Here is a 12,777-nt window from a genome sequence, read left to right on the forward strand (position 1 = left end):
ACACGTTACGAGCGAGCCTTCTCACAACTTCTCTTGGCGCGGGTGGCCAGAATCCGTTCCGCTTTCTTGCAGGACCCGTTTCACGTGGCGCCCTGGGCTGAGCCGCCGCGACCAGCCCGCCAGCGGCAGGAGCAAAACGCCCGCCTCGGCTCCAGAGGGGGAGGCCGCCCCGCTGCCCCCTTGGCAAGCGAGGGAGGCGGCGTCTGTGGCCGCTCGGGGAGGAAAGAGGGCCGAGCGCGCCGACTGACTGACAGCTTGCGCGGAGCGCCTCCCCCCTCAGCCGCCCAACGCCGAAGAGAAGGAAAAGAAGAAGCTGCTGCTCCCGGGGAGTGTCTCCCTCGCCCGCTTGCGTCCCCTCCCCTCATCATCCCCTCCCTTCCCCCGCCGCGCTTGCCGAGCTAAAGTCGGCTCACTCTGGCGAGCGTCGCCTGGGCATGGCTCAGCGTTGCCTTGTCTGCCGCGGGGCCGAGGCAAGGCGAGCAGGTAAAGGGGGAAGCAGCGGGCGCCAAGCCAAGGGGAGTGGGCGAGCAGGAGACAGAAGCGGCTCTTCGCCGGCATGAGGAAGGCGGGAGGGAGGGAGGGAGGGAGCGAGCGGGAAGGAGGAAGGAAAGAAAGAAGGAAGGAAGGGGCCCGGCCTGCGATGCGCAGCCTGGTCTGAATGACCTCGCGGCAAGCTGGCGGCCAGAGAAGAGAGTGTCTGGCAAGGGGCGCAGTTGTGCGGTTAGAGAGGTTCGAGATCTGGCGACTTCTTAATGTTGCACCACTCCAGGTATTTAATCCAGGGTCGCTTTTTGGGGAGGGGGGGGAGGAGGAGAGCTGCGGATTGCCTGCCTTCCTGATCAACATCTTTGATGAGACCCCATCTTCTCCGGGCAGCTTTGGATGCAGATTGGCCCCTCCCTCCCTCTCTCTCTCTCTCTCTCTCCCTCTCCCTCTCTCTCTCTCTCTCCCTCCCCCTCCCTCCCTCTCTCTCTCCCTCTCCCCCTCCCTCTCTCCCTCCCCCTCTCCCTCTTTCCCTCTCCCTCTCCCCCTCCCCCTCCCCCCCTCTCTCTCTCCCCCTCCCTCTCTCTCTCTCCCCCTCCCTCCCTCTCTCCCTCTCTCTCTCTCTCCCTCCCCCTCTCCCCCTCCCTCCCTCCCTCTCTCTCTCTCTCTCTCCCTCTCTCTCCCTCCCTCTCTCTCCCCCCTCTCCCTCCCTCTCTCTCTCCCTCTCTCTCCCCCTCTCCCTCCCTCCCTCTCTCTCTCCCTCTCCCCCTCCCTCTCTCCCTCCCCCTCTCCCTCTCTTCCTCCCCCTCTCCCTCTCCCCCTCCCCCTCCCTCCCTCTCTCTCTCTCCCCCTCCCTCCCTCTCTCTCTCTCTCTCTCCCTCTCCCTCCCTCCCTCTCTCTCTCCCTCCCCCTCTCCCCCTCCCTCCCTCCCTCCCTCTCTCTCTCTCTCTCTCTCTCTCTCTCTCTGTGTGTGTGTGTGTGTCTGTGTGTCTGTGTGCCAGGGCAGTCCCGAATGTAGCCACCCCTTCCTCTCCCGAAGCCGATTTCCAAATCAACGTGAAGGGATTGAGAGTTGGACGGGGATGCAAAAGACACCTGTTGCTGATTTGCCTGCTTTCCCTGCCTCCCTGCTGCGACCTTTGCTTCAGCTGTGATTTTGGAGGGAAAGGATTATAGAGGCGGTGGTTGCTTTTGTGCTTCCCCTCCCCCCACTTCGCAGCGAAGTTTATTCATGTGCCTGCCTATGTATGTGTGAGATGATGATCTTCGGTTGTGTTAGTTTATAGGCCTCGGAGGAAGTGCTGGGCTGCTTTCTCTGCCCTCTCCATCCACTCCGTTGCAGGTGGAATGAATGACGTAGTTTGGGTTTCAAATCAGTTTGGGTTTGATCCTGCTTCCTCCTGTCATGTGCAGCACCAAAACCTCTTAATGGCAGTGGTGTTAATTGTTTGTGTTTGTGTGAGCTTTTTTTTTTTAATGAAGTCAGGTAGATCTAAGGCTGTGTCCAGTGATTTGCCTTGATAAGTGTGGGTTAAATTGACAGTTTATCATGTGGGCTGGCAAGAGCTTGAAAGAGATATTGTACCATGAGATTCATATATGTTCATGCTATAGGTCAGTGATGGCGAACCTTTTAGAGACCAAGTGCCCAAACTGCAACCCAAACCCCATTTATTTATTGCTGGGTGCCGTGCGGGCATGGCCCACTGGGTGGGCATGGCTGTGGTGGTCATGGCAGACTGGGTGGGTGTGGGGCGGTGGGGCGGTGGGCAGGAGGCTCGTCCTGCGGGGTAAGGCGAGGCAGGGCAGGGTTGCCATTGTTGCAGGGCAAGGTGAGGCAGGGGCAGCTGTTGCCTGACTCCACTGGTCCCCGCACACAGAGGCCAGCGAGCATATGGGGGCTGACGGTGTCTGTCAGCAGCCACAGCCTGCCGGCTCCTCGACCGATGCACTCTGGAGCTCTGTAGCCCACCGCCAGCAGTTCAGACAAGCCACCTCTGAGCTGGACAGCTGGCCGACAGCTGAGGAGGTGATGCAGTGGGTCATGCCTGGGAAAAGGACAGCATGAGAGGCCAGAAGGGATGGGACCGGGGGGGGGGGAACCAGCTGTGCCGGGATGCATCTGGCCACATGGGACCTCGGACGGCTGGTTGAAGAGGGATGGCTGCCATCTCCGGGGCATGGCATGTGTGCCCACAAAGAGGGTTCTGAGTGCCGCCTCTGGCACGCGTGCCATAGGTTCGCCACCACTGCTATAGGTACAGCTGACTTAAGACGATTGCAAGGGAGGACTGATTGCAAGGGAGGACTGCGGCTGTCAAAAGCTCTTGTTGCTGTGTGATGGGAGCTCCTCAGCACATTTTTAACATTTGGATGTGGCAGCTGGATGGAGTTTGTTTTGAATGCCCAATTATAATGGGGCTATTGATGCTTTGGGGAAGGCGGCCCATCGTGAAAAATAGATTTTGTGTTATGGCAAAATTCATGAGGCTTACAGATGGTTTGAGCTAGCAAAGAGTCATTTCAGATGTCTAGAAGGGATTCAGAAGGCTGTCCTCCCCCAGAAAGTATCCCATATGGATTGTGATATTTTTTTTTACATGCCTGCAGTAGGGTTAAACCCTAAATGTATTAAGGATTAAACTGACATAAATAAATGAATTTGTTAGCATATTCTGTAAAGCGTTCCACCCTTTTTATAAGGAAGTTCTATGATTGGCTTACTTGGTCTTTCTGCTTTTGCTGCAGACTTCAAATTTGACTGAAATGGTAGTGTGAGAGAAACAACATCAGTGTTGCTGCTTTGTTCAGTTTCCTGAGTGCAGATGTTCTGGGTCAAGAACTGATGTTTTCTACCTCTTTCTCTTTCACTTCAGAAAGCTTTTGGTGGAGGTGAGATTTTAATCAAGGGAAGTAACTTTTAAATATTTCACCAACCTCAGTTAAATTCCATATTTTCAACAGCAAAAATGTTACTAGTTAATTATAATTTAGCCTGCTTCTGTTGCTGGCTGTTGTTTACACCATGTATATATTGAGCGATAGCTGACCCTTGGTGTACAATTTATCCCTTAGATGGTTTGCTAATTAGGATATTAGGTTTGCTAATTAGGATATTTTGGACCTGAAATTTCAATTCAGGTAGTCCTTAACTTACAATCATTTATTTAGTTACAGTTTGAAGTTACAACAGCACTGAAAAAAGTGATTTATGACCACTTTTCACACTTATGTCCATTGCAGCATCCCCATAGTCATGTGATCACCTTTTGCAACTTTCTAACAAGCAAACTCAACAGGGAAGCCAGATTCAGTTTAAAACCATGCTATTAACAACTGCAGTGATTCACTGAACAACTGTGGCGAGAAGTGTCGTAAAATGGGGCAGAATTCACTTAAGTGTCTCTCTTAGTAATGGAAATTTGGGGTTCAATTGTGATTATAAATGGAGGACTACCTGTATAGTGTTGTGCACTTTTCACACCAGTTAATGTGTGAAGACTCCCTAGTACACTTCTTTCATCTCATGGAATTAAAGTCATTGTTGCAGCATCTCTGAATAATTACATGAATGCCAAATTCATTACTCCTTTTGCTCTTTGCATTAAGCAAGTAACTATTAATTAAGAACTATTTTAAGTTATTGCTCTATTTTGGCTCCTTTGATCTGAAATGTTTTTGACAAAGCAGGAGTTGGCAGAGTTCGTTCTGACTCCATTATAACCTGCGTTCCACTCTCAGTCATGAATGTTAAAATCTTCTTAGTTCTTAAAACTAAAGTTTGGATTCAGGAGTTAAGACTTTTAAGATACTTACAAATACAATAAAAGTTTTCTTTTGGGAGACATCATGAGTTGATAATGTGGCTGAGATTCTTTCTAGTGGTTATGACTTATTTGGGTCATAGTAATGCCTCATAATGGCAACAAGGGTTTCTGTGTTCTCACTTTGTCATACATTAGCCAAGAGATGGAAAAATCCATTTTTTCAGAAAGTTTGGTGTCTTGTGCCAGGCCATTCTGGAGGGACAAATGGTACAGTGAAGATAATTGATGAGGAAAGCAAGTGTTATTCATTTAGTATTATGTTTTAGATCAGAGATTCCCAACCTTTTAGGCACCAGGGACAGGTTACGTGGATAGACTCTCCACGGACCAGAGGGGGGCGTGGTTTTGTGTGCTGCTTGCATCATGTGGATGGGGTTTTCCATCGACCAGGGGTTGGGGACCCCTGTTTTAGATGAACCATTTTATGCTTTAGCGTCTGGATTTTCTCTTTTCTATATCTGCAATGAGCAAAGGGAACCCAATTCTGAGTGAAGTTTTAAAGTAAAGTATTTTTTTATTATTTCATAATAAAATACTTTTGGCATGTCATTTGTTTGTGTATTAGATTTTTACTTCACCTTTATATAAAAAGAGCTATAATAACAAAAACAGTAGGTCAGATACATTATTTTGCCAACTTGAAATGCAAAATCTGCCATTGATTCTTTTTATTAATTGATTTTACTCCTAAAATGAGCCATATCTCGATCACTTTGTTTAGCCTATTTACCTTTTCCTTGTCATTAAAAGTGGTTGTGGCCAAACTAGATTTTCTCCTTGTGTAAAATAACACAACTTTGCATCGTGTACCTGAGAGGGAAATGTAGATCAAAAAGCTTCTTTGTAATAGCAACTGCGTTTCTGAGTGAAGTCCCTTTCTGTTTATACCGCCCTGAGTCTTCGGAGAAGGGCGGGATATAAATGGAATTAAAATAAAATAAATAAATACATTAATACATTTCTTGGGGAATTGTCTTTAGTCTTGTTTTTATTTTTTCCCTTTGCCAAATTTAATTGTACAGATTTCTGTATGTTTAGGATACTGCTTTCCCATCATCACTGCTTTACAGAATACTTAAGTATGTAGTGGCATGGTATACAGTAAGTAGAAAGTGCTTTCCACTTTCATGTTCTCTTAGTATTTTATCTCCACTTCACATCCCCCTTCTCCACCCACCTCTTCTCATTCTCCTATGTTTGTAAAGAAATAAATGGTGGTGATGGTGAGAAAATGTACTGTAAGAGAGAGAGAAAGAGACAGAGACAGAGAGAGTGGGATTATATCTTGAGGCAAGCAACATCATACAAATACTAAGGGAAACTTAATTTTTTCTTATCTGTTGTGTTAGTGCATCATATCTTAAACTGGTATGATTCAAGTTTCTGTATTAGTGCATACATTTGGTTCATGCTTCTGTTGAAAGAAAAATCTTCATCAGGGTCAAGTCCAAGCTGGGAATAAACGAAATGGAGACTGCTTTAGAAAGAAGGTTGTAGTTTATTGAAGAGGAGGGCCAGATAGAAAGATGGCTTTGGGAAAGCTGACCATATGTAGCAGGGAGTGGTGGGTTTTTATACCTTCTGGGGCTCTTGAGGTTGTTTTCTATTCCTGTTTGAGGCTTTGTATTTCCTGTGTCATGTACTTTGACCTGAGTCTGAGTGTGCCCTTTTGGTATTGGTGGGTTAATCCTATTATGTCCCCAAAGGTCATGTCTTTTAGAGTTTGGGTGGGGTACGTAGATTTTAGGGGTCTTGGTCTTCCTAATTTCTTCAGCTTCTAGCTTCTTGGCTCCAACCTTTCTGAATGAATTATTACATCTGCATTTCTAAAAGCTGGTTTTTGCTGAGTTTCTGCTTGGGGCTATTAAGAAAAACTGGGCTTGCTTTTCTGCCTTTAAGATCCTTTGGGGAAATATATTCTGCCTTTTTAATATTCCCCAAAATACTTCTTTCTCTGGATTCTTCCCAGAGAAAGGAAGTAAAAATAAAATTTCTGCATGCCAGCCACATGACCACGGAGACGTCCTCAGACAAGCGCTGGCTCTTCGGCTTTGAAACGGAGATGAGCACCGGCCCCTAGAGTTGGAAACGACTAGCACGCATGTGCGGGGGAACCTTTACCTTTTTATGTATTCACATATAAGCCCATCTGCATCTAAGCCAACCCTAAAATTTTTAACCAAAATACCATGGAAAATGTGCAATCTGTAAATAAGTTGTCCCCTAAAAAATGTTGTACGTTTTATTTTTCATCTTATCCACAGGTGACACGTTTGTCATGCTATCTTTGTTAAAAATGAAAGGGTCGACTTTTACACAATTATATATGGGTATTTTTAAAGTACTTCTTATATACTCACAGAGAAATCCCTCTGTGGACAAGCTGAACCCAATTTGGGGGGGAAGGTATTTTGGAAGTTAAAATCCTTGGCTTTATTCATGAGGATATATGGTATCTGTATGGTGGTGCAATGGTTAGAATGCAGTATTGCAGGCTGAGTCTGCCTTCTACTGCCAGGAGTTCGATCCTGACCGTCTCAAGTTTGACTCAGCCTTCCATCCTTCCGAGGTCGGTAAAATGAGGACCCAGATTGTTGGGGCAATATGCTGACATTGTAAACTGCTCAGAGAGGACTGTAAAACACTGTGAAGTGGTAAGTCTAAGTGCTATTGCTATTCTATAATTTGGTATTATTCTATAATTTGGTATGAATGAATGAATGAATGTTCAGTATCTATATTGCAGGGTATAGTATGCATTACAAGGTGCTTGGAATTAAACCAAATATTTGGCATTCAGAATAATACTCTGCATGGAGTTAGGCTCCCCTAAATAGGCAGATCCTCAGGATGAAGCTCCTCTTGGACTTCCAGCTTATGCTCAAAAATAGGTAGAGGACGTAGGTAGCTGGAAGGGATTTTGAACAATTCAGTTGTGGCTGTTTCTGAAATGGGAGGTAATAAGGACCTTCACTTATGTCCTTGACTCACATCAGCATTACTGCATTTCACTGTAGTTCTTTATACCCTTGGAGATCATTTGAAAACTGATACAGAAATAGCAGCCTGGGTAGTAATGTGTTCAGCTTGTTTTGCCCATGCAATACAAATAGTCCTCAACTACAGTAGCTTGTTTAGTGACATCACTGAAAAAGTGACTTATAACCGTTTTTCACACTTACAACCATTACAGCCTCCCCATGGTCATGTGATCAAAATTTAGATGCTTGGCAACTGACTCCTATTTATGATGGCTGCAGTGTTCCCGGGGTCACGTGATCCACCTTTTGCGACCTACTGGCAAGCAAAATCAATGGGGAGGCCAGGCTCACTTAACAACTATGTTACTAATTTAACAAGTGCAGTGGTTCACTTAACAGCCGTGACAAGAAAAGTTGTAAAGGGGACAAAACATCATTTAACAAATATCTTACTTGGCCACATAAATTTTGGGCTCTGTTGTGGTCATGACTCGAGGACTGCCTGTATCTCTACTGCACCAGCTGTGCTGGTTACCGATAGGCTTCTGGATGCAATTCGAGGTGCTTGTTATTGTCTATAAAGCTCACTGTGGCTTAAGATGTGGCTATCATGGAGGTCGCCACTTTGCATGGAAGCTGCCATGCATTGAAGAGCCTTGAAGAAGGAATGGAATGTTAGTTATTGCTTCCCAGGAGATCTGGGGGTCAAGGGATGGAATGAGAAAGTAATTCCAATAGGACGGATATTCTGATTGGTTATATTTGTATATTTCAAAGCTGAATTACAGGGATTGAAGGATTTCCTGAGTTCATTGCTTTATCCATAAATCTGGGGATTATATCATTTCGTTTCCTATAGTACTGCTCGACGTACTAACTGTACCGATGTGACAACACAAGAATTATCCTGTTTGTTATTCTGAATTCAGAGAATGGCCGATTGCATCGGAGCATATTTGTCGCATGTAAAAAAGTAAAAGGTCCTGAACCCAAATTCATGTATAAGCAACTATCAGGGAACATTGCTGGTGTTTTACTGGAGTCTAGTGTTTATGTTTTGGCATGACATCTTTCATATTTGGGACTGCAGTGAACTAGTACTAGTCAGGGGTGGGATTCAGCCAGTTCGCACCAGTTTGGCAGAACCGGTAGCTAATTTTTTGTTGCCCAGGCCCAGAATGGACTTCTGGAAGCGGCATCCACACAGAGAACCGATTGTTCATGTATTTGAATCCCACCACTGGTACTAGTAGTGATAGTAGCAAAGTGATAGTAGTTATTCACACTTGGTCAACAGGTACTTCTCAACCTAGCTGCATTAAGATGAAAGATACACACTACACTACAGTATACTTTTATTACTTAGGCATAATTTTAGAATTCTCCGTAACCAGTTTGCTTAACTATTTTCGTCTGGCTTTATAAAACTCAATTCTCCACGTGTCTCACATTAGTTAACTTTTGGAATATATTATAACATGCTATCATTAAAATTGAAAGCTTGTTGGTTTGCCATTTGCAGCTGAGAAAATTTCAGTCCTGCAGATATTATCGGACTGAAGTATCTGCCATCTTTAATCACTGAGTAGTTGGACTAGTGCCAGTGGGAATTGATGTTGAACAATATTGGTGGACCATAACTTGTTCATCTCTGGCATAATGGAAATACTTGTTCCAAAGTCAAGCAGAGTTTGTAGATATTTTTTTACTTCCAAATATAGAGAATATATAAATTCTTTGCAAATAGGCATGTTTCCAGAATCACATTTTTATTAGCCAAAGATTGTTACAAAAAATATCAAGTGACTTCACTAATGCCTTTTAATATGAATGAACTAACCTTAAAAAAAAGTGATGCTATCAGTATCAACTTCAATTCATGTCAAAATATTCAATTACCAGAATTACTGTACAGTACCGGTATATAAAGGAAATACTGGTTTGTAATAGAGAAAGTAACACAGAGTAGCTAAATTGTGGTTATATGTTTGTGGTTATGTTTTTCTATTTCATTGTTTCACATATTTTTTTGGTTTCTGTCTTCCAAACACTTGTTTTCTTAATTTCCTGTCGACCCAGTTTAAAAAGAGTAGTTTTTTTTAATTTGACCCAATAGCATTCATGCATTTTCCACCCTGTAGTAAATTATATTTTCTTACTCATACTGGGTATACTATTAAAAAATATAATACCTTAATTTCAAAATATGGAAAAAAAGTATGTGGTCTCTAGGAGCTGAAAATGACTTGATGGTACATATTCAAAAGAGGGTAATCAGGGAAGTGTATTTGAGCTGGTTCTTTATTGCAGTTCTGATTTTCATATCTTAGAGACATAGATTGTTATGAGCAATTAAATATTTTGACTGAAATAGTTAACTAACAAAGTATTTCTTTGGATTTTTCTCAGGTGTTTTAAACATGAAATGCTGTTGGTTTAAAACTTTTTATAACATCTTTAAAAATAATTTTATTAAGAATTACAGTTATGTCAGTAAAAACTAGTGCAAACTACAAAAAATAAAAATAGGTAAAGAAAGGAAACATACAAAAGGGAAAATATGAAAGAAATGAAAAATAAGATAACAAAGAAATAAAATAAAATAAAAATAACTTCCCCTTCTCACAACAAATATAAACATGGTTAACAACTTGTCCCTTTCTTTTAAAATACAACAGTCTCTTTGTCTCAGATCACATCTCTTATCTATAGACCAAGCTTTAGAACTTTGTTGTTTAGTCCTGATTAACAAAAATCCATTAAAGGTTACCAGAAATAACTTTAACCTTCATCAAATAAACCAACATTATATTCCTTTCCTTTCCTTTTAACAATCTTGTAATGTTCCCCGCAATTGTTTTTATTGGGCATTGTTGTAGATTGTGATGTTAAAGAAACTAACTTGATGTTGAACATGATAACGGCAGCACGGTTACTGGTGGGACAATATTGGAAGAAGGATAGTTTGCCCACTGTAGAAGAATGGGTGTTTAAAGTTTCGAATCTTGCAGAAATGTCTAAGATTTCTGCTTATCTGAAGGATCATTCACAGGAAAGATATATTTCAGTTTGGAGGAGATGGATAAATTATATTCAAAACAAATATGGGACTAAAAAGTACCATTTAGCTTATGAGTAGATTTTAGTGGGATATTGTTATTGGTACGTTGTTGGTAGTTATGTTAAAAGAGAGTTAAAGCACATTATGAATTTGGTTAATTGTATATTATGCATAATTTTTATTTAGAATATGATTATTGTAACTATAATCCTGTATTTAGCTCTGGGAAGTGGGGGGGAAGTGGGTGGGTTTGGGGTGGGAGGGATTTGGGGATATATTGTAAAATTTTGTTTTTGTAAAACTCTTTAATAAAAAAAACAATCTTGTAATGTAATCCCTTTAAACAATGTCCTAGAACTTGATTTCTTTTCTTCTTTTCTTTGTCACTACCCACCACGTTTTTCAAAACTTTAAGAGGTCTACTTTGTGAATCCAATATAGGAAAATTATCCAAGTCACTCTCTTGGTTTGTTATTTGTATATCCCTTTTAATTATTAAAACATCAGCCTGTTTCATTTGTATATCGTTTTCCAGATCATTCTTGTCACTAGACATTTTTAAATCCATATTCAAATCTATTTCCATTTTATCTAGTTAGAACTTCTTCCTCTTCCATGATGTGATACTGTCAGCTGCAAAGGATTAAGACCATATGTTAAATTGCGGCATGGAAGATTTATTCAAGCCTATATGCAAGAATCTAGTCAACTAATGCTCAGCACTAAATTGGCACTAGAGGTACTAAAGTTATTCAAGGAGAAATGAACTTAGATCACTTGTGGCTGTGAAGGACTCTAAACTAATGGCACATTTAACTCTACCCCCTATCCCTGCCTGCTTTTCTTCAACAGAGTTCTCCAAACCTGGCAACTTTTAAAACTTGAAGACTTCAAGTCTCAGAATTCCTCACCTCATGCATTTCTATTATATACAAAAATAAATTAATGCTGCAAAATGAAGTATTTTGTAAGACTATTTAAACATTCTACTGATTCAAAGATTTAACTGTCTCATAATTCATATGTGTGCGCATGTGATAATTTTTGTTCAGCATAAAAACCTTTCTCTGAACTAGCATGGCTGCATTCCATCAGTATATTAAAAACACCAATGGAAATGATACTTTAAAGCAGGGTCTCCAACCCCCCGGTCTGTGGATTAGTACCAGGCCGCAGGATGCCAGCAACCAGGCCGCACAAACAAGCAAAGCACCATCCGTGAGATGCAGAAAGCACAGAAAACCGCACACCCTCTGGTCTGTGGAAAAACTTCTCTCCACCGAACTGATCCCTGGTGCCCAAAAGGTGACCTCTGGGTTAACCAATACAGGAAACTCTTGAGCACAATGCTGCCATCTAGTAGTTGTCTGGCATTCTGATACAGGCCATTCACTTTTGTTACACGGTTCAAATTCATTGGTAGTAGAATTCACTATATTTCATATCAGTGTGACCACTGATCACTTTATCCACGTTGTCCAAATTATGCAATTACAGGTAGTCTTATAACCTTTTAACAACAATTTGAAATTACAATGGTGCTGGAAAAAGTGACTTATGACCTATCTTCAAAGTTACAACCATTATACCACCTCTGCGGTCACGTGGTTGTCATTCATGTGATTGGCAATCGGTGCACATATGATGATTGCAGTGTGATCATGATTTGTGATCTTCCTAGCTGCTTCTGAGAAGCAAAGCCAGTGGGGGAAACCAGAGCCATTTAACGACACTGTGATTCACTATTCACAAAATGACGACAGGAAAAAAATAGTTATGAAATTGGTGCAATGACTTACTTAACGAGTTTGTCGCTTAGTGACCTAAATTCCAGGTCAATTTTGGATGAGTCTTAAAGATTCTTCTTGTATCTTTGAACTGCAGATTTTTTTTATTATTCTTGCATAATCTTGCATTTATAGGAATTATCATGATGAAGTGAGAGTTGGGAAGAAAGAATTGACGTGGCAGCTGACATCAGACAAAATACATGAATCATGAGAAGCTTAGAAATTCATCTAGTAGTAGAAATCATCCCACTGTTGTGAATAGTATACATATCAATGGCCTATATATGCAGTGCTGTATGGTTAAATTCACCTATGTGTTCCTCATTTTCCTGATAGACATACATAATGAATGAAGTTACTCCTAGTAGTTCTCCCTTTCCTTTTTATGCACTTCTATAATAGTTATGTAGATCTATAGACCATCAAGCTATGGCAATCTAATTTAACAGATAGAGCACTTAATGCAAATGGAGACAGTGCATGCTACGCTTTCCACTGAAAAAAATATTGATTATGATGTAAATAGAACAGCAACAGTGACATCTTCATCCTTTATTACAATATTGGCATTTCTAGTTCGCTCTGGAAATATAGAATTTAATTATACTTCAATTATTAATGTTTATTTTGTGGAA

At 41.8% G+C, this 12,777-nt stretch overlaps 1 protein-coding gene across 2 annotated transcripts in view; it reads left to right on the forward strand.

The window, feature by feature from the left end:
- Window positions 1–281: 281 nt before the first annotated feature.
- The window catches only part of CYRIA (CYFIP related Rac1 interactor A), a gene marked incomplete at its 5' end in the record, with an annotated part of 92,185 nt that continues 79,689 nt past the window's right edge, over window positions 282–12,777 (forward strand). Inside the window, one exon of one of the 2 annotated variants that reach the window (XM_083349504.1) lies at window positions 282–483. Of the gene's footprint in view, window positions 484–716; window positions 770–12,777 lie in introns of those variants that run through there. The other variant, XM_083349505.1, reaches the window with a different exon arrangement.

The sequence above is a fragment of the Vipera ursinii genome (assembly GCF_947247035.1).
Source record: "Vipera ursinii genome assembly, chromosome: 1".
NCBI classification, from domain to species: domain Eukaryota; kingdom Metazoa; phylum Chordata; class Lepidosauria; order Squamata; family Viperidae; genus Vipera; species Vipera ursinii.